Source organism: Leopardus geoffroyi, chromosome C1, assembly GCF_018350155.1.
Source record: "Leopardus geoffroyi isolate Oge1 chromosome C1, O.geoffroyi_Oge1_pat1.0, whole genome shotgun sequence".
Lineage (NCBI taxonomy): Eukaryota > Metazoa > Chordata > Mammalia > Carnivora > Felidae > Leopardus > Leopardus geoffroyi.
In genome coordinates, this window is record NC_059328.1 from 154,826,993 (window position 1) to 154,853,750 (window position 26,758).

General features: G+C 36.9%; 1 protein-coding gene across 1 annotated transcript in view; it reads left to right on the forward strand.

Moving 5' to 3' along the window:
- Nucleotides 1-2,657: 2,657 nt before the first annotated feature.
- Nucleotides 2,658-26,758, forward strand: part of CSRNP3 (cysteine and serine rich nuclear protein 3) — a 212,860-nt gene continuing 188,759 nt past the window's right edge. The window contains exons 1-2 of the mRNA XM_045480060.1: nucleotides 2,658-2,776; nucleotides 20,137-20,307. The gene's annotated coding sequence lies outside the window, so the exon portion shown is untranslated. The remainder of the gene's footprint in view (nucleotides 2,777-20,136; nucleotides 20,308-26,758) is intronic.

Below are 26,758 nucleotides of genomic sequence, written 5' to 3' on the forward strand. Positions count from 1 at the left end.
GAAAACGGACTCCAGGGGATGCCTGAAGTGACTTCAGTAAACTGCACTTTGTTTGTTTTGATTTTTGTCTTTGTTTTTTTTGTTGTTCTTTGTTCTTTGTTTTTTTGTTTTTGTTTCTTTTTTCTTGAGAGAAAGAGAGAGAGCATGCGAACTGGGGAGAGGAGCAGAGAGAGAGAGAGAGAGAGAGAGAGAGAGAGAATTTTAGGCAGGCTCCACACTCAGTGTGAAGCCCGACACAGGGCTTGATCCCATGACACTGTGTTTATGACCTGAACTAAAAGCAAGAGTTGGACACTCAATCGACTGAGCCACCCAGGTGCTGCACTTTGTATAGCACCCCCTAAACTGCACTTTGTATAGCAAGGCACTAGAAAGACCCTACCCTTTGATAGGGCATCTTTCCAAAAATTCTTTACTCCTTTGGATTTTGCTAGACCACTCTCTTGGTTCTCTTCCTGGCTAACTGTTTTTCTCATAATCTTTTCTTCATTCCACTTACTCTGTTCCTAAATGTAAGTATACCCCAGACTTTCACTCTCCATCTACTTCTCTTTCTAGGGTGATGGGTCTCTAACTTCAGTGCACAAAGAATGTTAGCCAGGAAATTTATTAGAAATGGTGCTTCCTAAACTTCACTCCAGAGATTCTGATTCAGTAGGTTTGGGGTGGAGTCCATTAGTCTGCATTTTTAATTCTGTTAAAGGAGTTTGGGGCCACAATTTTGAGAAGCATTGACGAAAGGGCACTCATCCACTCTCAGTGCTTTCTTTACCCATGCCCTAGATGATTTCCAAATCACACCTACACTCCAGACCTATCCATCATATCAGCTGGCTACTTAATATTTCAATCTGGATATTCAAAAAATTCAAAATGTCAGAGCTAAACTTATTAACCTCCCTCCCCCACCCAACCTCTTTTTCTTCCTCTGAAATAATGATGAAACCTGGTTAGAGTTTGTGTTCAAGGAATACCTGACTCCTGGGGATTGCTACCTACAGCACAGTTGGCATAAAAATCACCCGGGGAGAGTTTGCTAAAAATGCTGAGTCACAAATTCCTCAAATGCTGATTCCTTAAATCTGGAATGAGGCCCACAGCTCCACCTTTTGAATGAGGCTCTCAGCAATGATTCTGATATAGACAGCCCCCAGCCCTCACTTTAAAAAAATGCTGCCTTAGGGATTCCTCCAGCAATTCCTAGCAATAGGAACACAGAGGCTTTGAACGCATTTTCCACAGTAGAGTAGCGTTAGGTGGGAATAAAGTATAGTGTAACCTTCTCTTTATTTCTAGTAGAGCCCCCCAAATCTACTCGAAATAACTGCACACACAAAGTGAAATCAGTGCACTTCTATCTAAAGTCAGTTTCGGGTCAAGTTACCAGCCACTCCCCGCTAAAAAGACTGATACCCCAAACCCTTTCGGTACCCCCAACCCGTTATTTCTGGATTACCAATGATTTGTTCCCATGCCAGTTACTCTCAGAGGTAAAGAATACTTCCTTTCCACTTCTTTTCCTTTTTCCTCCCTCTGGTCTTATTTCCTTGAGGATACATTACTGATTTAAGAAATCGAATACCAAAACCTATAATATCTCAGGTAGACAATACATACCACAAGGTGGAGAAAACATCTATTGTTTAATTTATACCTCCCCAAGTAAACTTTTTCAGGCCACCTTCACTAGCAGAAGCTCAATTAATAACACTTTTTATCTTAAGGAACCCTGGTTTATATTCTCTTGTATAAAATCTGTGTAGAGTTTCAATTCTTTGTTAGTCCCAACCTGACCTCTTTAAGGCTGTGGGTGAATTTGCTTTGTTGCCTGAAAGAATTCTAACTTGATGCTTTCCTCGGTTGTCCTTTTATACACATCATGCTCTTAGTTCAAAAGTGAAATGATTTTGCCGAAGGTTATGAGAATAAAATTGGAGTTCAATTAGTCACTTTGAGACAGGCAACTAAGTGGCTGATCCCTTTTTAATCTTTAACAAGCTCCATTATTCACAAAGGCAAATTGATGTCAGCTTTTAAGGAATCTAAAGTAATGCAAACCACATAACTTTGCAATATTTAAATATTTTAATTCTCAGGATGAAATATGTTTTTCATACTGATTAGACTCTGAAACTGGTTTTAAATGGAAACAGTGCCAGAGGTTGAAATGCAAATACATTTGCATTTATATCAGCCTAAAGGGTCTTGATTCATTTTAATTTTATCTCTTTGCAAACTACATATGCATAATGTTATCTCGATATTCAGTCTCAACCTCCTCTATCTACATATCAAAATGTACAACGAAAAGATCATTTTTTTCCCCCCAGAGAAAAATCAGTGGGAGCTGAAAAGATAGGCAATTTACCTAGGTTTTATCCTGAGTCTTTTGCTTTGATTTCAGGTGGTTGAGACACTGATTAACCCTATTTTCCTAAATCCAAAGCAAGACATTTTACTTCGGCTTTCATCCGCAGATATATATATCTTTTTTAATAGTTTGCAGCTATTCTTTGAAATATCTTTCATCTCTTTATTCCTTTCCTCTTCGTATTCCTTTTCTCCACTCCCTTCCTCTCTCCCAGCTGCAAAGATTTGCCCTCTAAGAGAGTGGGGGTGGGAGGAAACCTGGGATGGAAGCAGAGCAGGAGCAGGAGCCTGAGAAGCCAGGATCTGGCTTTGTTATTGGTCGGCTGCTGCCTGATGGATCGACGAGGGAGGCGTGAACTCTTCAGTCTGTTCTGACGGAGCTGAAGTACAGAAACCATATTTACAGGTAAGAGCAAAAAAGGAAAAAAAAAATCTTTTTCTTCAAACTAGAATGCTTCTCAGTGCCTATTGAGACAATTTTATGATACGAACATTATTCTGCAGACATTTCCCGAAAGTGTGTCCCATTCATTGTTTAAGGGAGCTTTGGCTGAGCTGTTTCTTCTCTCTGCAACACCACTAGCTGATAAAAACCCCAGAGGCATGTCTTAACCCTGGATAACTTTCCAGGAAAGTGTTATTGAAGCGAAATTAATAGAGAAAATGAGTCACCGTGTGTCTTTTTTGCTTTATTCAAGTTTATGTGATTGGGAATGAAAGGAAGGAGGAGGACAGCCCGGTAAATTCCACAGGTTCTGGGAAAATGGAGTTTTCTCTGAATATACGACATAAAATTTCATGTGGTGTCTTTCAATATTAACAATACAATAAGTGGTCTAGGAAAATAATTTTTGCAGGTTGTAGACTCTTTAAGCACTACTTTAGAATGAATGATTTGTGTGCTTTTAAGCTCTTTTATTTAACTTACTCCTCTTGATAAATCTCATGATTTTGAGTGGTTGTGTCATTTTATTTAGTAAATTGTAAGCTTATGTGGTAAACAACTCTGTTTATCAACATGCATAGGGCCGTTTTCATTTTAAAAGCTCAGAAACCTGTTTCTGAAGGATTAAGCATTTCTGTAAAAAAATAGCATCTTAATAGGCAAATTTCATTGGCAGTTTCATTTATCAATCAGATGTATCTAGATAAGGGTTCCTTTGCAGCATTTGTATTGTTGGTGATATCACTAGGGCAATCATTTTTTTTAACAGCTCAGAAGTTAAGATTTGCTTGTATCTCTTAATATTGCGTTTTATTTTCCCTTAGGGAAAATAAGCTAGAGTTCTAAATATGTAGAGTAAATGACACACTTACAGTAAAAAGAAGAAAAATAATTTTACTACAAGTCATTTAATTTTATAGTTATTTTAATTCATAAATATGGGTCAATTAAGGGAGGGGGAACCTCATTAAAACTGAGCTTTTAAGAAATATTACTACTGACTTGGGCACACGGACAATTAATACTTGTTGATTATAATAAAATAAAAGTCTTTCACTGGTGTAAATGATGCATTCAAATATTTTTAAATACTTCCTTTGAATCACAAACTAATAGGAATGAATATATATAATATCTAAGAATTTCTTTATCTTGTTTTTGCTTTTTGTTTTCATTTGAGAATGGATTTTGTTTTTGAGTGAAAGACAAAAACATAACAGTTCTTGCAAAATTAAAAAAAAAAAGAGAGGGAGAAAAATTACTGAATATTAGGAAAGATTACCTAAATGAATGGAGAACTATCTTAAATTTCCTAAACGTACTAAATAAAGCTGATAGTATGTTCACACACTTATGTCATATTGACCCAAGCAAATACACTTGCCTGGTTTGTTTTGAACTATTTCTGGATTTCAAACATCATTATAAGGTACTGTGATGTTGCTATGTTTCTAATTATTGATGAAATCTGCTGATCTTGGTTTTTAAAACAAAATGAAGGTAGAAATTAATCTATTCCTAGGTTGTAATTTAAGGTGATCTAGGAGACCGGACAGTCACCTCCCAAAACGTGTTAGAAAAAAATAAATCAAGGCAGTTATATTTTTTGGAAATTATAAATTCTGAGTAAAGCTACCTCCAGGAATGAAGGGGAATTGATGAAAATTAGAGAGCAGAGTTCCACATGGTTTTAAATTATTCTGTTTCCTTGGAAACCAGCTGCTGCAGATGCATTTTGCTTTCTTTGGCTAAAAATATCATCCTTTTAATAATCGCTAAGGGAAAGGTTCTGAATAAAACCAGAGTATATTGTTGCTGCTTTTTATAATTTCCTTAATGGCTCATATTTTGGATGAAAAGTAGATAAACCCTTTCTCAATCAGCATTTCCTATCATCCACTGGCAGACGTCTGCATGAGGCGTCTGCATGCGACGACTCCATGAGATAACTATGGTAGCTTTCACTGCAGAGACTGCACGAAAAAGAGGGGCGGGGGCGGGGAGGCGGGTGTGTGTTGGGGGTGTGTGTGCGCGCGCGCGCGCTTGCTGGAGTGGAGGCAGGAGAGGAAAAAAAAAGCATGAAAGAAAACAGTTAAGGGCTTCCTGTCCAAGTGAAGGATGAAACAAGGCAAATGAAAACCATGTATGGCTGTTCTGTGAGAAATGGCAAAAGCAAGACCATTTGTTTTTCCTTCAGAGCGTTTTTAAGATGCAAATATAGTTCTTTCTATGTTCTATGTTGTGTGTGTTCCCTTTGCATAATACTTTCCTTTTTCTCTTCATGTTCGTACTGGTTAGTAGCACACTGAATGAGACAATAAAATTAAGAAACATATTTTAATGCATCAGTCATTTTAATCATAAAAAGAAAAGCTTGAGATAAATGTTCAGGCTATGGATAGTGAACAGGATTAAATTCATATTTTGACAGATTAAGACGTTTTTAAACTTAATGTCCATACTGTTACTATAATGCTGTCATTTCCTTACCTTTGTAATCTAATATATACAAAATCTAATATATACAAAATAGATACAACAACCTAAAGCTGTTTTAATATTATTAACATAATGTATTTGACATTTAAAAGGAATTATAAATAGAAATATATTCTTTTTGTTTTATTTGAAGACTTTTGCTGTATTTGGAAATAAAATTTCATTCTGTGTGCCTTTTTTAAAAATAAGAAATAAAAACACAACTATCATCATATTTCACCCTAAGCAATTTCCTAAATTAAAACATTTTCAGAAATAAATACATAAATATAAATATTTTCATTATAAATTTTTTTCTCTCACCTAATTGGTGAGAGAGAAAAATCATCATAAAGCTTTTCTGTCTCTCCTATTATTCTGTTATAATTCAGGTGAGATTCCTAACTCTCTTTTCCCTCTCATTTAAATGTTTTTGACATATAATAGTTTATTTCCATTATTAACCTCAGTCGTTTAGATTTATTGTTAGCGATATAGCAAATAAAGTGCCACATGCTTAAACTATATTTTAATATATTTAATATCTAGCCAATACATTACTTAAATTAATTTGGTATGTCAGAACATTATTTTTCAAAAAGAGTTAGGGTGATGGGAAGCACTTAGTTTTCATCAATTAACATGAGCAAAGCACTTCAATGGCAGCTCTTTCAGCATAAAGACAGATGACATTAAAGAACACACTAGCAAATCAGATGGATTATGCAACCTGGGCAAATAACCCTTATTTTAGGCACGATCAAAATTAAGTGTGTGTCAGGTTCCTGAGAATAATGCATTGTACAGGCTGACTCTCAGCTGCAGATGATTTTAAAATACAGTTTGTTAGTAATGCCTCTTTACTGCTCGATGGTTCTTTATTTGCTAAAAGTAGCTTGCCAGATTCGTAGGTAAGTTCACATGGGTCTCTTAAGTCTCACAAAATGTATTCAGGAAAATGAAATATTAATAGCTTCCCCTATAATGTATGTAGGCAGACAACTTTACAACCATAATGGAAATATGCTAGTTTGGCAAATAACCCCACACTGCTGGGAATGGAAGGATGGGATTTAAAAGAAATGGAAATTACACCGGGGTAAGAAAGCTTGGGTCTGGTTTCACAATGTTCAGATTGTGCTATGTACCCAGGTAATTCAAGCAAATGAAAAATTGCCTTAGCATTTGTACTCTGGTAGGCCATAATTCAAAAATGTTATTGATCAGAAGTTATTTTTGACTTAGTACATATTTAATACTTGATAGTACAAGATAGGGCTTATATAGGTATAGAAAGGGGATTGGTCCCAAACAGCATCATTACTCTTTATTTACCACTTTGTAAATCAAAAAGCAGGAAACGGATTTGATTCTCCAGTTAATGATCACAGTTGGATGTTTCACAGACTCGATGAATCAGTTGTCAGATCATTTGATTTCCCAATTGTTCAGATCTCAGCTGTTGTAATAGACTAAATAGTTTGACCCCAAAATTGCTGAATGCGCATACTCTGAGAATACAGACTCAACATAACTTTTTAAGTATTCAGTTGAGGACCTTGATAAATGTCAATCCTAATTCTAAGAATAATATTTTAGCCAGAAAACCACTTGACAGGAGTGCAACCTTGCTATTCTCGCTAATCTCATGGCTAAGAAGTGAATAGAACTTACGTGATTTATTTCCAAAGTCTTTGTACTTTTAGTCAGATCAAGAGCTTAACACACTATCTTCTAAAACAACAACAAAAGGTGATACACATATTTCTTTTTTCTTTTTATGTTTTAAAAAAAATGTTTATTTATTTTTTCAATATATGAGGTTTATTGTCAAATTGGTTTCAAAAAAATGTTTATTTTTGAGAAAGAGAGTGGGGAGAGGGGCAGAGAAAGAGGGAGACCGAGAATCCCAAGCAGGCTCTGCCCATGAACCATGAGACCATGACCTGAGTCTAAATCAAGAGTGGGGTGCTCATGGGGCTCCTGGGTGGCGCAGTCGGTTAAGCGTCCGACTTCAGCCAGGTCACGATCTCGCGGTCCGTGAGTTCGAGCCCCGTGTCAGGCTCTGGGCTGCTGGCTCAGAGCCTGGAGCCTGTTTCCGATTCTGTGCCTCCCTCTCTCTCTGCCCCTCCCCCGTTCATGCTCTGTCTCTCTCTGTCCCAAAAATAAATAAACGTTGAAAAAAAAAATTAAAAAAAAAAAAAAGAGTGGGGTGCTCAACCAACTGGGCCACCCAGGCGCCCCAGTGCACACACATTTCTATGTTTCTCCTGATTCGCGTGCCCATTTGTGCAAAAACCACCAACTACCAGGGAAAAGCAGTAATTATGCGAATTTTTTTGTATCTTCAAAGAATATTGACTATGAAGTTCTTTAGCAAATACTTATTGATTTTCATGTATTCCCTTTGAACATTTTAGTCTTCTGTTACCCTAGAAACATGGGACTGGCTTGTAGAGATGGTTTCTTCCTGGACTGTTCATTTTACCTATCTAGAAAGAAAGGCACAGAGAGGGATTCCCATGGTGATTTTTTAGTAAGAAACTGAGCATTTGCTTATGCAAAATAACAACAGCTAAACACTATGTTTGTATTCAATATTGGATATAATGCATTAAATACTGGATGCAATAAAAGGATGCTTTTAGGAGGACTTTGGAAGAAGGCAAAAAAGCATGGTGTGGCCAGATGGTACCAAAAGCATAACAGCCCAGGAGTTTCACAGTTGCACAGAACTCTCCACTTTAGACCTGCCTCTGGTATCCTTTTACTGATGTCTTTGACTTACCGTCATAGTCTCCTTGACTTCTTGTGAGCTTGCTGTCAGGGTAAAAAATGAGTCTTAGTTTTGTTTTCTAGTAACTGTTGATACAATTGGTTGCTGTCATGTTGTGGATATATCACAATATATTTAATGAATGAAACAAATAATTTCCCAAACAGGACTCCTGAATGCATTTACAAAGATTTCCTTTCCTATCCCGTGTTAGGCCAGCCGCGGAAAATCAATATCTGTCATCAGTCATTACCCAGGTGATACTGGGTGTGATGCTGTCAGCATATTAAGCCAGAAACACTCGAGAAAAGATTTTCAAACATTATACAAAAAATCATTCTTTTGCTTTCTCCAAATTCCTTTCTGGTAGCTGGTAAAACTCATACTTCAAGTTTTAGATTGTTTGCCCAATATGGTAACTAAATCAGCAAGGGGTCCCAAGTGAACTCTCCTGTGCTGTGCACCAAAGTCCTCTAGGGCTCAGTGTCACATGGGAAACTGAGCTTGGGGACTGCCATTTTAAGCTTCTATATTCAGAAATCTCCATACAACTTACGTGCAGAGTCAGTAAAAACAGCCCAGAATTACCTCAGGCTTGTCCCACCCTTCCTGCCCCAGCTTCTCAGTGTGGTCGTGACAGGCACTTTTTTGACTTTTCTATGAGCTTTTATTCAACTATGTTAACTATAATTCTTGGTGGCAGGCGTGTCCTTTGTCGACAACATCTAGTAGAGTTGTAGACAACATCTAGTATGAACAATAGTATAATCAGTTGTTTGCTGGTTGAATAAGAATAATTGTGTCAGATAGTCATCTTGCCCTTGTCTTATACTCTCCCAGTGACAGAGGCCCCTTCCATTCTGAGGCAGTCCCTTCTTTCCAGGTGCTGCTCTGTTAATGCTTTTCAATGTAACAACGTCCATGTCATGTAAATGTTGTTAAGCCATGCAAAATTACGTATTTGTACAAACTCCTCTGAGCTCTCCTACTTTGACAAGAGATTTCATCTGCATATACGTCACATCTCTTGACTCCCTGCACTGTGCTGTTTCATTATACCGTTGCTGTGTTTTGATACACACACACACAGATTATCACTTATTAAATGAATGGATTAGTTGTAAATTAACATTAATTATAGCATAATTAATTTTAACATAATTATATTTGTATTAATATAAAAGCATTAAATAATATCTGTGTAAGAAAATGTAGTAATATGTATTTTATTGCAATCTGAGTGCTCTCATACATATACTCTTAGTCAATTATTCTTCACTCTCTTGAGTTAAGTTGTTCAGCAATATTTTTCTTGTGCTCTGGGCGCACTTTTCTGCATTTATATTGTGTTCTGGTGAACAATTGTAAGCCATAATGCTTGGCAAATGACAATCCTGAATCAGCTACCAAGAAATCAAGGTTGCATGCTGAGAGTTCATATATCCATTTTAATATGTCTCAAAGTAAAGGTAGGCAGATAATATAGCACCAGTGGAAGTCCCACAGTCTACCACAGCCAGATAGAACTGACCAAAAAGAAAAAAAAGAATGTTATGCTCTGATGTGATGTCTGGGAGTCTGAAGAGAAAGAGTGATTCCTAATATACCATTACTGTGCACATTTATGTGGGAACTATACTGTGGTGTACATGTTTATACTCTAAGTAAGTGATTTAATCAGCCAGTCAGCATGCCTGTTTCCAGAAATGCATACTTTGAGCTAATGGGGTATTTTAACTTTGGCTTGCCTATTAGTTTTTTTTTTTTTTTTTTTTTTTTTTAGGTAGTACAGCATAATAATTGATGGGATGCATAGTGGACTTTGCAGTCAGGCAGACTGTAGTTCAGCTCTGAGCTATACCATCTTATTGCCTCTGTAATTTGGGCAACTGACTTAAGCTGTCTGAGCCTCTGTTTCCCTTTCTGTGAAATTCAGTTGTCAACCTGGGTGATGCTGTAAAGATTGATAGACGTATACTGAACACTTCACTACAGAATTTGGAACATAGTATGGAATTGTGTGTAATTTTAGTTATTAATGTTATTGTTAGTCATCCTTTTCTGTTTACAAGCTGAATAGAAGTCAGGAATGGAAGAATGGAGCCAAATAATACCCAGGGTTTTTAATGGCTTCCTAAGTATTATTCTTCATTTAAAGGATTAAAAAACCCACACAATTCCGCTAGATTGGCAAGTTTTTCCACTTTTCCATATTAACTGAAATGAAATCATTGGACATCAGCTAGTTAAGTTAGTATTGTATGAGATGGTGTTTTTCTATGTTTTCATAATTGTGAAAACAAATCCTAGAATCATTAATGAATAGCAATGATAGGACTTTCAAAATATCAAACCGGTAAGGCATTTTTTGAAGTTCTGAGTTACTGAATATTCCATGAAAAAATATTCTTTTCTTCTAAGTGTACTTCTTTATTTTGACAGAAAGAGAAAGTACAAGTGGGGGAGGGGCAGAGAGAGAGGGAGACAGAGAATCCCAAGCAGGCTGCACACTATCAGTGCAGAGCTCCACTCTGAGCTTGAACCCACGAACGGCAACATTGTGACCTGAGCTGAAGTCAGATGCTCAACTGACCGAGCCACCACCCAGGTGCCCCTCCCAATATTCTATGCTTACATAAATTTGTAAGAATCTGGACAAAATTTAAACAATACCAATTTCTGGATAGCCTTTATTAATGTGCAGTGAGGTTCTCCAAAAAGAGTATAAGAATTTTTAAGACTTATTTGATCATAAATCCCCTTTCCAACACAAAACTTCATCCACTAAAATGTTATGGATCAAGTTTGGTATATGCTACGTTAATCATTTTTAAGACAGATGTACATCTATAATCTCTTGAAGAATCTCTAACTTGAAGGCTAAAATATGGTATATATTTTAATAATTTTTTCAATATGAGAATAGTTCCAATGTTTCCAATACAAAAATACTTCCAAAAGTACTCCATGAATTACATATTCTTCATAAAAGTAATGTATTCAAATTTTATATTCTTTTTTTCCACCTATGCCTTGTTTTTAAATTTTTTACAAAGTAGCATGTGTACTCATGTTTCAAAATATTTACTGTCACAAAGGAGCATTATGTCCAATATACATAAGAAATGTACATTCTAAGCTTCATGTTGCTCAATGATAACAAGGAAACAATAATACTTATATCAGAATCAGTGTAAGTGCAAATGAGATAACACATTCACAGAATTTAGTTTCTGGCACCAAGTAAGGACTCGACAACATTATTATGATCTATTTATTTAAAAGAAAAGCAATTTATTAATCAAGAAAAAAGTAGGACAATTATGAAGAAATCTCAAAGAATTCTGATTTAAATTCTAAGAAGGCACTTAGGTGTCCAAAGTGTTCATGACCAGTTTCTTCTGTAAAGGTAACGTAAAAATACCAAAAATCACAAACCAGAGTGTGCTTCTTATAGCTATAATAAAATGTCTGTAAACACAAACAATGTATATACTGGGAAAAAGAATGTTAAGTAACTTAGACAAATACGCACAACACAAACACACAGAAACCCATTGAAAATGGGAGGAAATGGAAAAAGGTAGTTCTAACTCACACAGATATTTGGGGAAAACCAATTTCAAGCAGTAAGATGCCATCAACAGACCAGAAAGAGTATGGTAATGAAGAATATGGTGCCCAAGTGCCCAATGCCTAAGTTTGAGTGCTGCTTCTAAGACTAATTAGCTCTCCAACCTTTGCCTAGTCACCTCCTTTCTCTATGCTTTAGTTTTTCTTTGGAAAATGTTAATAATAATGCCTATTTCATATGTGTGCAGGGAAGATTAAATGAGATTATATATAATTGTTTTAATTTTTTGTTGCTCTATAACAAATTACCACAAATTTAGCAACTTAAAACCATGCCCATTTATTAGAATATAGGTCAGAAGCCCTGCACTGTGTGGCTAAGTTCTTTGCTTAGGATCTCACTCTGTGGAAACCAAGGTGTCAGTTTGGCTGAGTTCTTGTCTGGTAATTGGGGGGGCGGGGGGCGGTGGGGAATCTACCTCCCAACTCATTCTTTTTGGCAGAATTCAGCTTCTTGTGGTTGTAGGACTGTTTCCCTGTTTTCTGCTTGCTGTGGCTGAAGCTGCTCCCAGCTCCTAGAGGCTGCACACAATCTATGTCACAGGACTCCTGTCTTCAAATCAGCTACAGAGAATCTCTTGCTTTGAATCCTTCTCACCTTAATTTCTCACCTCTAGATTTAAAGGATTCATGTGATCAGGTCGGGCGCACCTAGATAATCTCTTATCAGGTCACTGATATGGGACCTTAATTACATATGCAAAATCCCTTTACCTTATAATGTGAATATAGTCACAGGAGTGATATCTCCCCATATTTGCAATCCTGGGGGTATACAAGGCGTGCACACTAGGGGAATAGAGATGCCGCCTTAGAATCCAGTGTAATACATATGTAAAATGCTAAAATAGTGCCTGGCATGTGGTAAACACTGAAGGTTTGAGCTCTTATTCTTAAGGAGCATCTGAAAAACTCACAGAAATTTTTAAAAATAGCAATGCCACAGTTATGGCAATGGTGTGGTAAAATGATATCCCAACGCACCATTAAAGAAACAAACTGGTAGAACCTTTCTGCCAGGTGATTTGGCAATGTGTATTGAAAGCTCAGGACTTCCACTTCCAGGACTTTATCCTAAAGATATAATCAGAGATATACACAAAGGTATGTGAAAGAAATGTTAATTGTACTTGATTTATAATAATAGACACTTAAAAAGGAACCAAGCACCTTCCTTTAGAGTTTTAGTTAACTATTATGACATAGGTATTAAATGAAATGCTATGTAGCCTGAAGCACAAAAATAAAAATAAAATAAAACAAAAACACACAGTTTTTGAAAAATATTGAATGAGAAGGAACATCCTCATGTTATAAGTGGAGAAATTATAGGTTACAAAAGTGTATATATGGTGTTACTCAACTCATACTCTTTCCTGGAGTTTTAAGTGACCTTTTGGCAAGACATGGTCACTTGACAAGGGAGGGAGTATACCCTGACCAGTCTCCTCAGATTGTTGTAGGTAAGACTAGGCTTCTAGAGACTTCTTGGGGAGACCCAGCATCCTTCCTAGAGTGTGAATTAGGCTTTTGGCAAGACAGGGTCACTTGATGAGGAGTGGACCACCCTGACAGTGTCTGGCCATGCCCAACTATCAGAACCACAAGAGCATCCTCAAGAGAAGACTTAGCATCATCTCCTCTCAATGTGTGTGTGTGTGTGTGTGTGTGTGTGTGCGCGCGCGCGTGCGTCTGTGCTGTCGACATTCATTCAATGACTCAAAATGCAAATAGTATGGTCTAGTCCTTCATTCCTAATGTATCACCCTGCTTTATATTAAACTGGCTAAATTACCCTCTCAGCCAAGATTTTAGAGAAGGGCTTTGGTTTTGTTTCAGCTATAATGAAAGACATCTGCAATACATAATACATAGCAATGGAGGATGTAGAAGTTACCAATTATTAGGAAAGCATATATAGGGCACATTCTAACACTACACAACAGCTACTAACCCTGCTTTACAGGTGGGAAAATGTTGGCTCAGAGAAATTAAGTAACTTGCTGAAAAATTCCTATTTAGGAAATGGTGACACCAAATTTTAAAGCAACGGGCTTCCCTCATTTCATCATACCATGATTCCTAATGGTTCCTAGGACTCTCAGTTTTTAAAAATATCCTCTGGAAATTTAAATGATTAGCCTAATGTAAATCCTCTGCAGTACATTTCACTGTTTCCCTGTACCTGAAGGCAAATTAGTGGTTAACAGTAACAACACGCAGATTGCTTTTTTCTCCTAAGCTTTTTCCAGCTCCAGCCTCTCAGATCTTAATTTCAAAGTAACAGATGTGTTTTTAATTGAGGATCCAGATTATCACCACGAATTCAGATTAAAGAAATTCTTCCCAGTTCCCTCTCAACCCAAAGGGGGAGGTACCAAATTCCATAATCTTTGGAACTAGCATTTCTCCAGACTCTATAACCCCGGGTAGTTCCCACTACCTCTCGTTCTCTGCAACTAAATCCTTGATAAAAATCAATGCTCAGATCTCTCAAGTCCCTTAATTGTCCATTTCTCCTTTGGAGATTTCCCTCTATCCTTCTCAGACTCTATTCACTTGCCCTACTTTCTGTCCACGTTCCCAGGACCATGCTTTCATTTTTATTCTGCTTCCATCCCTAGGTCCAACTATCTGCCCCACTCCTGTTCTAGTTTTTGGTAATCAACCTGAGCCCATGGTTGTATCCTAGCTCTATAGTAAGTATCTTTATTGTAGGGGAAATAAAAAGAATATAAAAACACATTTGTGTGGTTATGGAAGTTTACTATTTAGATATTTGTGCTGTCTGGTATTATAATTACCTAATCAAAAAAAAAATCAGCCTTGGGTATTTTGTTCTGTAAAACTTGCCTAATAAAAACAAATATTTAAGTTTTTAGGGGAGATCCATATAAGTTCTAATCTATTATTTAAAAAAAATAATTTCCATTTGTAGAAAGATCGTTGTACCCATCACTCATAATAGTTCTGACCTCAAAATGGCAAATTATATTTTCCTTTACATTCTTTTAGTGATCTTTCTTGGCTCAGTTACTTCTTATTACATCATAAATTTAACATAAAAATTAATAACTTACAATTTTCTTCTCTTAATTACTAATCATCTCTTGCCTTTTGCATGTCTGGGTTTATATAAAAGTATTAAAATGTTGTTGTAAATATTTTAATTCAAAATCTGAGCATTTGACAGATATACAAATAACTATTTTCGTATTAGAAGCAGTATTAAGAATGTTATATTATTTTATGTACTTCTCAAAAGGAATTATTAGATACAGGATAAGTAATAGTATAGTATTCCATTAGGTAGATCAAGAAGAAAGAAAGAAAAAAAGAAAGAACGAGAGAGGGAGAAGGAAAGAGAGAAAGAAAGAAAGAAAGAAAGAAAGAAAGAAAGAAAGAAAGGAAGAAAGAAAAAAAGAAAGAAAGAAGACTAAGAAAACTTTATTTTTTTGGACCTAGGAAACTCAAGATCATTTTTTTAGGGGACTCTGAAGTAGAATTATGAAACTTTTGACTTCTAACAAATACACAAGAAATAGCATAATCTTTTTGATGCTTGAAAATGTAAATTAAGTCATCCATACGTTCCTGTTTGCTAACATTTTCTTCCAGCCAGCCATATACTCTTAAAACAGTATTCTGTGTCATAGGGTGACTTAATATTGTTTAGGACTGCTTCCACTTAACTATGTGGATGGAAAAACTCATCCAAGGACACACACAATAACTTTTCTTTGGTCTTCCTTCCCACCTCTTACTACAGAGATCTGAATGGGGTGGGGGGGGGGGGGTGTGGATCTTCATCTCTCACAATGTAGCTTCTCCTGCATCATCTGTTGTCATGGTAATAATTGTAGCATTGCAATTTTAGTACTACAACAGAGCACACTCCAGTGGAATCAGATTGGCAAACACAATCTGTAGGATGAAATCTCTCTCAACAAGGGTCTGTTGTGCTCTGGGACATTTTCCCCACCCTTTCTTTGTGCTTCCTCAGCTATCTAGTCATCTGGTCCAATCTCTAATGATTTTGTCCAAGACTCTTCAGGGCCAAGAGGACTAGAAGCATAAATATGATCCACACAATTATTTTTATAGATTTCATATCAGTTAAGGAAAAATTTCCATGTAGTTTCCTGTAACTAATAGAGTATATCAACATTAAAAGAAATCCATCAACAGCTTTTAGTCTGTAGGAGCTTTTCTGCAATTCTTCTAAAACCTCTGTAAGTCACTTGAAGATAAGAGAGTCACTTCAATCAAATAATGAATGGTTATATTAGGTCACCAAGTGACATTTTTAGCTGGAGCCTGCCTGACTTTCAAACAGAGCCAGAGTCCTACAATCCCTGAGGTAGCAGGTAGTGGTTGTATGTTTGACTTTTTAAAAATTTTGAATAAGCAACTTTAGAGAGGATGGTGAATAAAATAGTTATTAACTTTTTGTCTCCATTTTCCCATGAATATTGGTAATCATCGACTTATTCCATCTTCTCTGCCAAACTAAAAGAAATATTCCTTTATAGTAATAAATGAACGCTTACAACATCACAAAGTGGTACCAATGTATCTGAGTTGGTCCTATTTGAAACCTGGAAGATAAGATGGCCTTCACTGTCATAAAATAATTGGTAAATCTAGAGACAGAGGTAGTTATAGGGAAAAAATCAAGTAATCATTTTGTTTTGGGAAGCACTTTGACTCCCCTCCCCTTCTAACTTTTTTCTAAATTCTCCCCCCCCCCCCAAAAGAAACTATGACCTTTCCAGCCCTCTGACTGGTCAGGTTTTCTGATTTTACCTGTTCATCTGAGTCACTAAGCCCTCTCTAGGTGTGTTCCTTAATTTCAGACCTTTCCCTTTTCCCATGCTTTTCCTCTACCATGGAGCTGTGTTTTCTTACGAAATAACAGACTAATGAGTACACCTTTAAAAGTATAAGTCTGATCTTGTCACTCCATGACTTAAGCCCTGTGGTGGCCTCCATCATATGTAGAGTAATAGCTGAAGCCCTCACAGGTGCTACGCAATCTAGCCCCAATACCTGTCTAACCTGATTGCCCACTGCGCCCAGCCCAAGACCTGGGCACACACCATTTTTTTGGCCTGGACTGCTTTTCCACTGCATGTCAAAACGGCTGGCCTCCTTACCACCTCCGCGTCTTCATTGCTGCTTCCCCACTGTGACATTAGCTCTCCAATCAATTAAAAATGAAATGTTCTCAATTGGCCAACCTTGTAATCACTATACCACTTAACTGCTTATTTTTCTCCATAACATTGATCTCCATATGACATAGTATATATTTAATTTGTTTATCTGTTTATTATGTGTCTACTCCTTTCTCCAACAACACCCAGTAAAGAAACACCATTAGAGAAAAGAATTTTTTTCCTGTATTGTTACTTCATCATTTTAATGATAAGATAGTCACTAGTTCCTGATAGAAGCTCAACAGACGTTTACTAGATAAATAATTAACCTCTAAACTAAGGGCAGAAAGGAAACGAATCTCATTTCTTGTTTTTTTAAGTTTATTTTTGACAGCGAGAGCGAGAGAGAGCAAGAGCACGAGAGAGGGAGAGGCAGAGAGGGAGAGAGAGAATCCCAAGCAGGCTGCATACTGTCAGTGCAGAGTCCGATGTGGGTCTCAAACCCATGAACTGTGAGAACATGACCTGAACCGAAGTCAAGAGTTGGCTGTGTAACTGACTAAGCCACCCAGTGCACCCCAAACAAATCTCATTTCTATAGAATGGCGTGAATGACTAAATGAGGGCACTCAGATTCACTTTCTCCACAATTAGCATTTAGGTATAATGGAAAGAATGAATCAATTGGTATTCAGAGTTGAGACTTGCAGGATACAATGAAGTAGAAGCAGATCTGTCAAAGCCAAAGCCATGTGCCAGCTGGGGATATGAGGGATCAGAAAATACAGAAACAGAGGAAGCCAGGGAGCAGGACTTGGAACAAGTACATCCCAAGGAAATGTCACTACTGCAACAGAAGGAGACTACGAGGTCAGTGAGAGGCACAAGGACTCAAGGTCACTACCTTTTTTTTTTTTTTTTTTTTTCAACATTTTATTTTTGGGACAGAGAGAGACCGAGCATGAACGGGGGAGGGGCAGAGAGAGAGAGGGAGACACAGAATCGGAAACAGGCTCCAGGCTCTGAGCCATCAGCCCAGAGCCCGACGCGGGGCTCGAACTCACGGACCGCGAGATCGTGACCTGGCTGAAGTCGGACGCTTAACCGACTGCGCCACCCAGGCGCCCGGTCACTACCTTTTTAAGAAAGTCACTCTAGTTAGACTTGTTCTGTATTACCAAAAGGCATAGATAGGAGTGCCATCCTGAGGTATAATGGCTTAACATATTACCTTTCCTTGGTAGCATATATTGTGCAGCGTCTTATAAAATCAGTTTGTTCCTCCAGCTGATATTTTCTACCAAAGGCATTTCGGGCATTGTGCTGGGTGATTGGAAAAGAGAAGGTTTTGATTTCTTTGTCTGTTAACCCTTTGGAGTCACATATCCGACCATCCTTTGTCCTTCTTGTAGAGCCAAAGTCCAAGTTGGGCTTTAAATTACAATGTAATCTAAAAATTGCTCCTTTAATTTTATAAACAAGATTAATAAGGGAAAGGGGGATGGGGAACGTAAAACCTAATGGTGCGAAGGACTGCTTCTGAATGCAAATGGAGGTGTTGGCCAGGTTTTAGAGCAGCTGAAACTGGGAAAGCGTGGGGAAATGACATTGACCTGAGTAGCAGCTTCCCCCTTTGGCCTGCGTGTGCATCTCTACTTCACCACACTTTATATTACTTATTACTGGCTCTCTCCTTGGCTGTGAGACCATTTATTAGGGTGCCTATGCTATCATAGTGATGCAAACTAGCCAGGTCTGAGAATCCAGAGGGGCCCCTCAGAACGAGCCAAGAGGGTCCTTGGCTTTGCACAAGATAGAAATCCAGTGTGAGCCAAGAGGAAGAGAGATCAGAGTTTATTGAAGATGTAAAGAGAGTGTAGATATGAACAGAGCATCCAGGAGACTTGGAAAGGAGAGTGAGTCTCATCTTTGCTTGCAGTCTGGGGTCTTTACTGAGGATTGTAGTCGGGTACACATGTCTTCTCAGGCATCGGGAGCAAAAACTAGTGAGATATCCTCCATGAGTGACTTATGCCCCGGAGCCACGTGTCTTAGTGAGTCAGTGGTCTTGGACAACCCTGCCCAGTCACTCCTTAGATGCTATCTATCATGCTGGAAGACTCCAAAGAAATTATTAACTCCTTGACCTTTGTAAGTAGGACATACATTATCTGTTCTATAAGGCATGTATAAGGTGTAGATAGAAGTCTTAGCAAGAATAAAAGCAGGAAAAGGAACAACAACAAAAAAAGTAGTTTTTCATGGATTCTTTTAGTTTCCCTGTCTCAGTAGGGTAGAGGAGCATTTCTTGATACCTTTGTTACAAACAACAGTAGACAAAAAAGAGGACTGAGGTGACTTCATGATTTTATTACATCTGACCCTCTTTACTCACCGAGGTTCCCTGCCACTGGCGGGATTTGTGTTTGCAACCACTGATCATCTTAACACTTACTCTGTAACTGTGAAGAAATTATTATTCTCAGAGGTTTACTGACTTGTCTAAATTGCCATTAACAAAATTTTTAAATGCATTTGGCTACCTCTGACTGTCTTTTTCACTGGCCATATTGATACAGAGAGTAAGGAGACTCAAATTAATATTTTATCCAGTAAAAGATTTAGAGACTGTGGTTTACCCTGCATACGATCTATTCAGCCAGCTTCGTTGGCATAGGACTCAAATATTCCCTGTAGCTATGCTGAATTGACTGGAAACATGATAAGGCATCTGAATTCTGCAGGTATAGTCATTCCTAGCAACCAATTTGATTTTTGACGGACAAAGAGCCCCAGGAAAGTAGATGCCTTTGTACCTGAGAAAAAAAGAAATCCCAAGCAAGATAGACATGCCCTAATCAGTATGCTCTGGGTATGACAGCATGCAAGTGAGTGATCTGTTTTGTTCTGAACTCTGGCTCTGTCAATGACAGTACACGATTTACTAGAACAAATCAAATAAGTGTAATTGACTCCTGTTTTGACGTTTCAAAACACTGAACCATATTTCCTTTGCAGTACTCTGATTTCCACATTCTTAAATTTGATTTTTTCATATAAAATACCTTAGTCAAAAGAGAGAATGCAAATAACAATGCATCAGGGTAGAATTGTTTTCAGTGCTTTCAAACGTTACGGAAAGAATAATTTCTGCACGGATATGATGATGTGGTCGATGTGGGTCAAAAAATTGCAGCCTCAAAAACCGATTTGGAGACTTGGACCATGCAGTGGTCAAATGTTTCAACGCTCTGTTGTTCCCATTCCTGTTACAGGTACATGTGACAGCGCTGCAGCTATGAGTGGAATTTTAAAGGGGAAGTTGGAAGAAATTGACGGCTCTTCACCCTGCTGCTCTGTGCAGGAATCAGATGATGAAGTTTTTAGCTGTGACGGTGCTGACAGTGTTGATAGTGTCAATCTGTCCACTTGTAATCTTTTCACTGGTGAGTATCCGAAGCCATATTTCAGGCTGTACTCTAAAGTGTGTTGTATGGTCGATTCCTGGAGTTTCTATCTTTATCCACTGCCTTTTATCTGCTCCAAGTTTTTCATCATATCAGACTTATTTGTAAAATGTGATATCATTTTGTTTATTTAAATCTCAATGGTATCCTTCTGTTCATCTCTATGGAGTAGGTATGAGAGGCAGAAACGCGTCCAATTGAAGGTAAGCAATTGAAAATGATCTCCTATGCACCTTCAGCTTTCGGAAATCCATCTCAAATCCATTTCAAAATCTGATCAGTTGAGCTCTTTTGAAATTCTAATAATACTGGTCAATGAGTTGTGGAATTAGCAGTATTGAGTACAACACATGTATTTCCTACGTGAGAAAACGATGTTTGTTTTTAAAAGAATGCTGCTCTGAAATCAAAGCCCTGAAAGCCATCAGCTTCTATTGTTCTTAGAATACTAGTAAACCTCAAACTTGAGGCCAGATTCATGCACTACAGTAAGTGCAGCTTTCCGCACGCGTATACCTTTCCTAAGCAGTTAATGTGAACAGCACCATTTGGTATGGTATGTAGTATGTTCTAACTTAAAATTCTAGCCATTTCAAACTGCCTTCCCTATAACTGGTACACATTGATTGATTTTGGATTAGGTGAATCTTTCCAACATCTCTGTGTGCCTTCAATCCCAGTCATTAGGGAAAGAGGGATCTCTAAATTAGTTTTAGAAGTTAATCATACAAAGCAAAACTAAACAAGGTCAAATAAAGTCCCATAGGATGATGGGTATAAACTTCCTTTTAAAGCACCATTCCATACGTAAAGCTAAAAATTATTCAATACAGAAGAGAAGGGTTTTTTTCCATAATAGCTTTTTTAGTATTATTTTTCTGAGGCATGTGGGTTTGGGGATTTTTAACTTATCAAAACAACCTTTTAATATTCACACTGATGATCTTGCAGTGTGGCTCTATGACCCCTGAAATTCCATTTTTACCCTCTTTCCTTTACTCCCAAGAATTCAAAGGTTTGTTTGATATTTATGAATTCTCTCTCATCATTGTTAGAAGCATTTAGAATAAAAGTAGGTATAATTTTATAAGATTGTTTAGTCTTTGTATTATTTATTTCTTGACTAAAGTACCACTATTATGAACTTGTGGGAAGCATAAAAAGTAAGGAGGAGATAAAGAAACACTTAGAAGAAGGGATAACATAATAGTTGTTTTGAGAATGAGATTCTTTAGTTACATGGAAAGGTTATTGTCAATCAGTGGGTTTTGGGTGGATCGGTTTGTTTGTGATTTATCTAAAGTCTTTCCCCCCTTCCTCTAAGCGACTGTAGCCCTTGTGGATGGCACACCCCCTTGCTGTCACCCACAGTGCCTAGAAAAGTGCTGAGCATTGAATGATTGACTCCTTTATTGAATGAATGGATTCAATTTAGATAATTCTCTCTCTCGTTTTTGCAATAATTGTCTTTTTTTGACAATAAACATTGCACCTATTTAAAGTTTACAACATGATGTCATGATATATGTATGCATTATGAAATGATGACCACAATCAAGCTAATTAACATTCTGTCACCTTACATAGTTACATTTTTTGTTGGTGGTGGTGGTGAGAACATTTGGGATCTATTCTCTTGGCAAATTTCAAGTATGAAATACATAATTTTTTTTCGTAATTTCAGACAACTTTAAAAGCCAGAGAGAATGCATCTACTGGATATCTTTATCCTTAGTATATATTTAATTTCAAGACCCTCAGGGACCCTATTAAGCACCTTGCCTGTGTACCTTGGAGAGCTCTCCTTCTCTAAGCCCGGAATGCCACAGGAGCTGCCTAGAATGTTTCAACTTTTTCCCTTTAGCCACTCCTAAAAAACATCATCAATCTAGACTCTATTTCTTTGAGATACCACCTCATCCAGTGCAGCAATTTCCACATGCCAGTGTTGTTGTTTTTTTAAACCTTCAGCATGCTTTCAACCTCCCTGGTGTCTGTGTCTCTCCTAAAGTTACAAATTGACTCTCTCCTGGAAAAATCAATTGTAGGACTCTCAATGCAAGATACCCATCGATTTCTATAGCTTGTGAGTTCACAAAGTACCTATAATGTTCATTTAAACACCATCAGGTCTCACAATTGTGGCTCAAGATGCTTTCCAGATGAAAGTGATGTTCTGGTGGCTTAGAGGAGTTTGAAAAATTATAGGCTAGACACTTGTTATAAGTACCTGAACACCCTGAAGGGTAAAAGTTTGAATAGAGAGTGGTTTTATTTTGATCAAATAAACTATTTGATAGCTATTTTGACATCTGTTCACAACTTTTCTGTTTTATAAACATCACAAGAGTCTGTGGAGGAAGAGGTGTGCAGTGTGCACAGAGGAGAAGTCAGGCTGATAAAGAGAGTAGATTCAGAGTTTCATTAGCATTCTTCCAGCAGTGTTGTCAATGTCTTTTTCTTAGTAAATTTTCAAGGGTTTTGAGGGAAACGTTTGCTGATACTACTCTGTAAGGAAGTGATATGCATCATTGAACAACTTGTAATTGAATGTGTGATCAGCACCATGATTTGAGATTAAACAGTGGGGAGGAGAGTAAGGAAAAATGGTTGGAAAATGTTACCTATGGATGATTTCCTATTATTGTGAGCTGCTCTTACCCTAATCATCAATATGAAACTTTACTAATTATTTCATAAAGCCGGGCAAATTGAGGAAGAAAACCCATTTTAATTTTTTGAGAGAATTTAACACTATGTAACAGTATAAGACAAAAACAATAGTAGAGTCAACCCTCAATTTGAATTCAAAGAGTGTTAGTACTAGTAAGGCCTTTGAGAACATCTAGACTGTGTTTCTTATTTTATTTTTTTTTCAACGTTTTATTTATTTTTTTGGGGGGGGGGACAGAGAGAGACAGAGCATGAACGGGGGAGGGGCAGAGAGAGAGGGAGACACAGAATCGGAAACAGGCTCCAGGCTCTGAGCCATCAGCCCAGAGCCTGACGCGGGGCTCGAACTCCCGGACCGTGAGATCGTGACCTGGCTGAAGTCGGACGCTTAACCGACTGCGCCACCCAGGCGCCCCTGTGTTTCTTATTTTAAATATGTGGAGACTGAGGCCCAGCGAGAGTAACTAGACAAGGATCCAAATGTCAGCTATTGGCATAGGACTTTATGGTAGATCCTCAGAGTCTACCTTTCTACTAGACTGTGCTGCTCTCCGATGGGTCTTTTACATCACTGACTAGATCGAGGGACCCATCTAATCAACAGAGAGACATTGGCTGTACCTTTTGTGCCAGCTCCTCTTAGAAATAGAATGAGCCTACCTTTCGGTAAAGGTGTTTAGCATTTCATCACCTCTTGCCTTTTTTTTTTCTTTTTTTTCAGTTAGTGTTGTGGTGAAAGTTAGTATCTTCTGGATGTAATAATATAGTGCCAGTGATGAGTTTATGAATACATTCAATGAGCAAAAGAAATAGTGGACAGAGAATTCAATTTGACTGTGAATGAACACTTTCCCTTCCCCTTTCTGTAAGTAAGTGACAGGGCAGACTGTTGAGACTTACCTTGTACATCACTGACATTGATGGAAATATCTTACAGCAAACATGTTGTTTTACATTTACATGAAGGAAATTGGTTCGTCTTGGTGACATAATGCTGCTTGTGATAATGTGAAAACGTTACAATGAAAAGAAGATGAGATGAGGTATGCAGTGTGCATCTTTAACAGCAGCTAACAAATACAGGGTTGTTTCATTTACTTTAAAAGTAAAAGCCTTTGTACATTCCACTTTTGCCAGAGGGGTGAATGGGCATCCTGGACTCCCTGAGAAAAAAAAAAAGATAATGATATCTTTCTATCCCTTGAACTCCAGGACCCTACATTACTTGTTCAATAATTCAAGACTTCAGAAATGCACTTACCTTGCATTTCGATTAGACTCACTTAGTCACAGCTTCTGACTGAATGCAGTAATTATATTCCATTTTGCTGCCTAGGTACAGAATTGGCTTTTATATTTGCTTGTTTGTTTTAAGCCCTGAAAAACTTAAATTTGGCTTTAATCTTAAAAGCACAATTGGTCTGAATTTGAAATAAATTTTTTTTTATATCAATATCACAGTTAATCTAGAAAAACAACACTTATTGTTTGTGGTTTTAACTCTCAGTTAGCTACCATTAAAAAGTCAATGTGGGTAGTTCTAGTGGTATTAATGGTACTATTTCTCATATTATTCAAGTGATAAAGTTCTATTAGCATGGGATCCAAAATATATCATAGAAACTCTTCCGATTTCCCACATCTGTTATTTACTCAGGATGTCTATAGGTAGAATTGATATTGTAGCTGTATTTCATAAAAGTACAAGAATTATAGTTGCTATTAAATATTAGAGACCCTGTCTTCACATTAACGATCAGAATATTTTCATCTGATAATGTAATTTCTTTACAAATATTTCATAGAGTATTTGCGTTTTTTATAAACCTTTTAATAAGAACTACATCCTTATTTTGGGGTCACGTAGGAATAGTCATAGACAATAAATAGATGATTGCCCAGTTGCAAAATGTCATGACTTCAAAAATGGATCCAAGTGAAATTTGGGTGATTAAAATTCTACCAACCACTTCTAAGTCCCATAATCTTTTGGCTTTGGTTTGAATACCAGAGGTTGACTGGCTTTATACTTGTTGTTTATGATGGTGACGATGAAATCATAGTGCCTGAAGCAAATGTCCTTGTGTTTCTCAAAAGATTTTAAAATTCATCATGCAGATTAGGCAATCTGATGCTTTCTGACAGCTCGAGGGAAGTGTATTTGTGTGCATGTGAATGCAGAAAAGAATTAAATCTGGTCCTGCTAAAAAAAAAAAAAAAAAAAAAAAAGGAAACAGTTGGTGCTATTTCTGAATTGGCTGTGATATTTAACCATTTCACTCTGGAAAGTACATATTTGTACTCTGAAAATGTTCCTTTTTTTTTTTTTGTCTGAGGAATTTGGGAGTAAACTGGGAATGTTTTAGGGCCACAGAATTGTTGTAGCATATGTCTTATATGTTCAGCTACAGTGATCTGGCATGAACTAGAATAGTTAAATGTCTCAAGTTTACTGAATTCATTTGACAGTTGGATTAGGGTTAAAAGTATAGTTTTTACACGTAATGAAGAATGAACAATCATAATAAATATAACAAAAGATAAATACTTCATTTTCAAAGGCCAGCACATAAAAACTAGAAAGAGATTTTTTAAATGATATTTAATTCTCAGGTAGGAAAGTATAATGAATTAAAACTGAAATGGATGCTCAGTTTTTTGCATTTGTTTTTATCTTATCTCACAAATATAATAATAGAATAGTAATAAAGATTGATTTATGTAATTTACAATTCTAGGACTTTGAATGAACTGTTATGAAACTTGATTTACATAATGAACTATTAAATCACTTTAAGATCCTTAATGGATAGCTGCAGTGGTCTTAATTAGCATGACAAAAAAGACCCCCAAAAAGCAAACGTTATTAAAACAGTTTACAAAGCATCATGAAAGCTAGTGAAGATTGCTAGACAGTGCTGAAAGCACTAGATGTTTCTGAATGAAATGCAATAGTGAGTGTCATTAACTGTGATATTGTGAAGACCCGAAATGCATTTAATACTATATATTTTTCTACCAAGATTGGATGATAATGTTAATGGATCTGTTGTGAGATAAAAAAAAGTGTACATATTTAGTATGAAATCATATTAATAAAATTACTTTTAAATATTCATATTGAAGAATACTTAATATATTTCATCTTTAATATGCTCTAATGCTTACATCTTTTACATTAAAAAAAACCTACATAATTTAAATCTTAACAATTCCAGGGTTTGCAGTATTTAGTGCTATCCCTGAGAAACTTGGTTTGGAAGAAATAATGATGATTAATTTTAAACATAGTTACTTTTTCTAATATAGCCTGTCCAATTTCACAGTTTCTTCAAAGATATTGTCCACGATCTTCTTATGTCTGATCAGACTTTTTGCTGTTTGCTGTTTCTATGACAACCCTCATTTTAGCTTGGAGAGAGTAGTACATATTTTAGATTTATATACATTTTCAGATACACATTTTAAGGTTCTTGGGTGGCTTCATCATTTAAGCATCTGACTCTTGATTTCTGCTCAGGTCATGATCTCGCCTTTTGTGAGTTCAAGCCCTGTATCAGCCTCTGTGCTGAGGGTGCAGAACCTGCTTGGGATTCTCTCTCTCTTTGCCCCTTCCCTGCTTGCATGTGCACTGTCTCTCTCAAAATAAATAAATAAACTTAAAAAAAAAGAATTTTTTACCTCCATAATAATTAACATTATGCTGACAATTATAATGGTCATTAGTCAACACTAAAATTAAATGCTATGCTAAGAT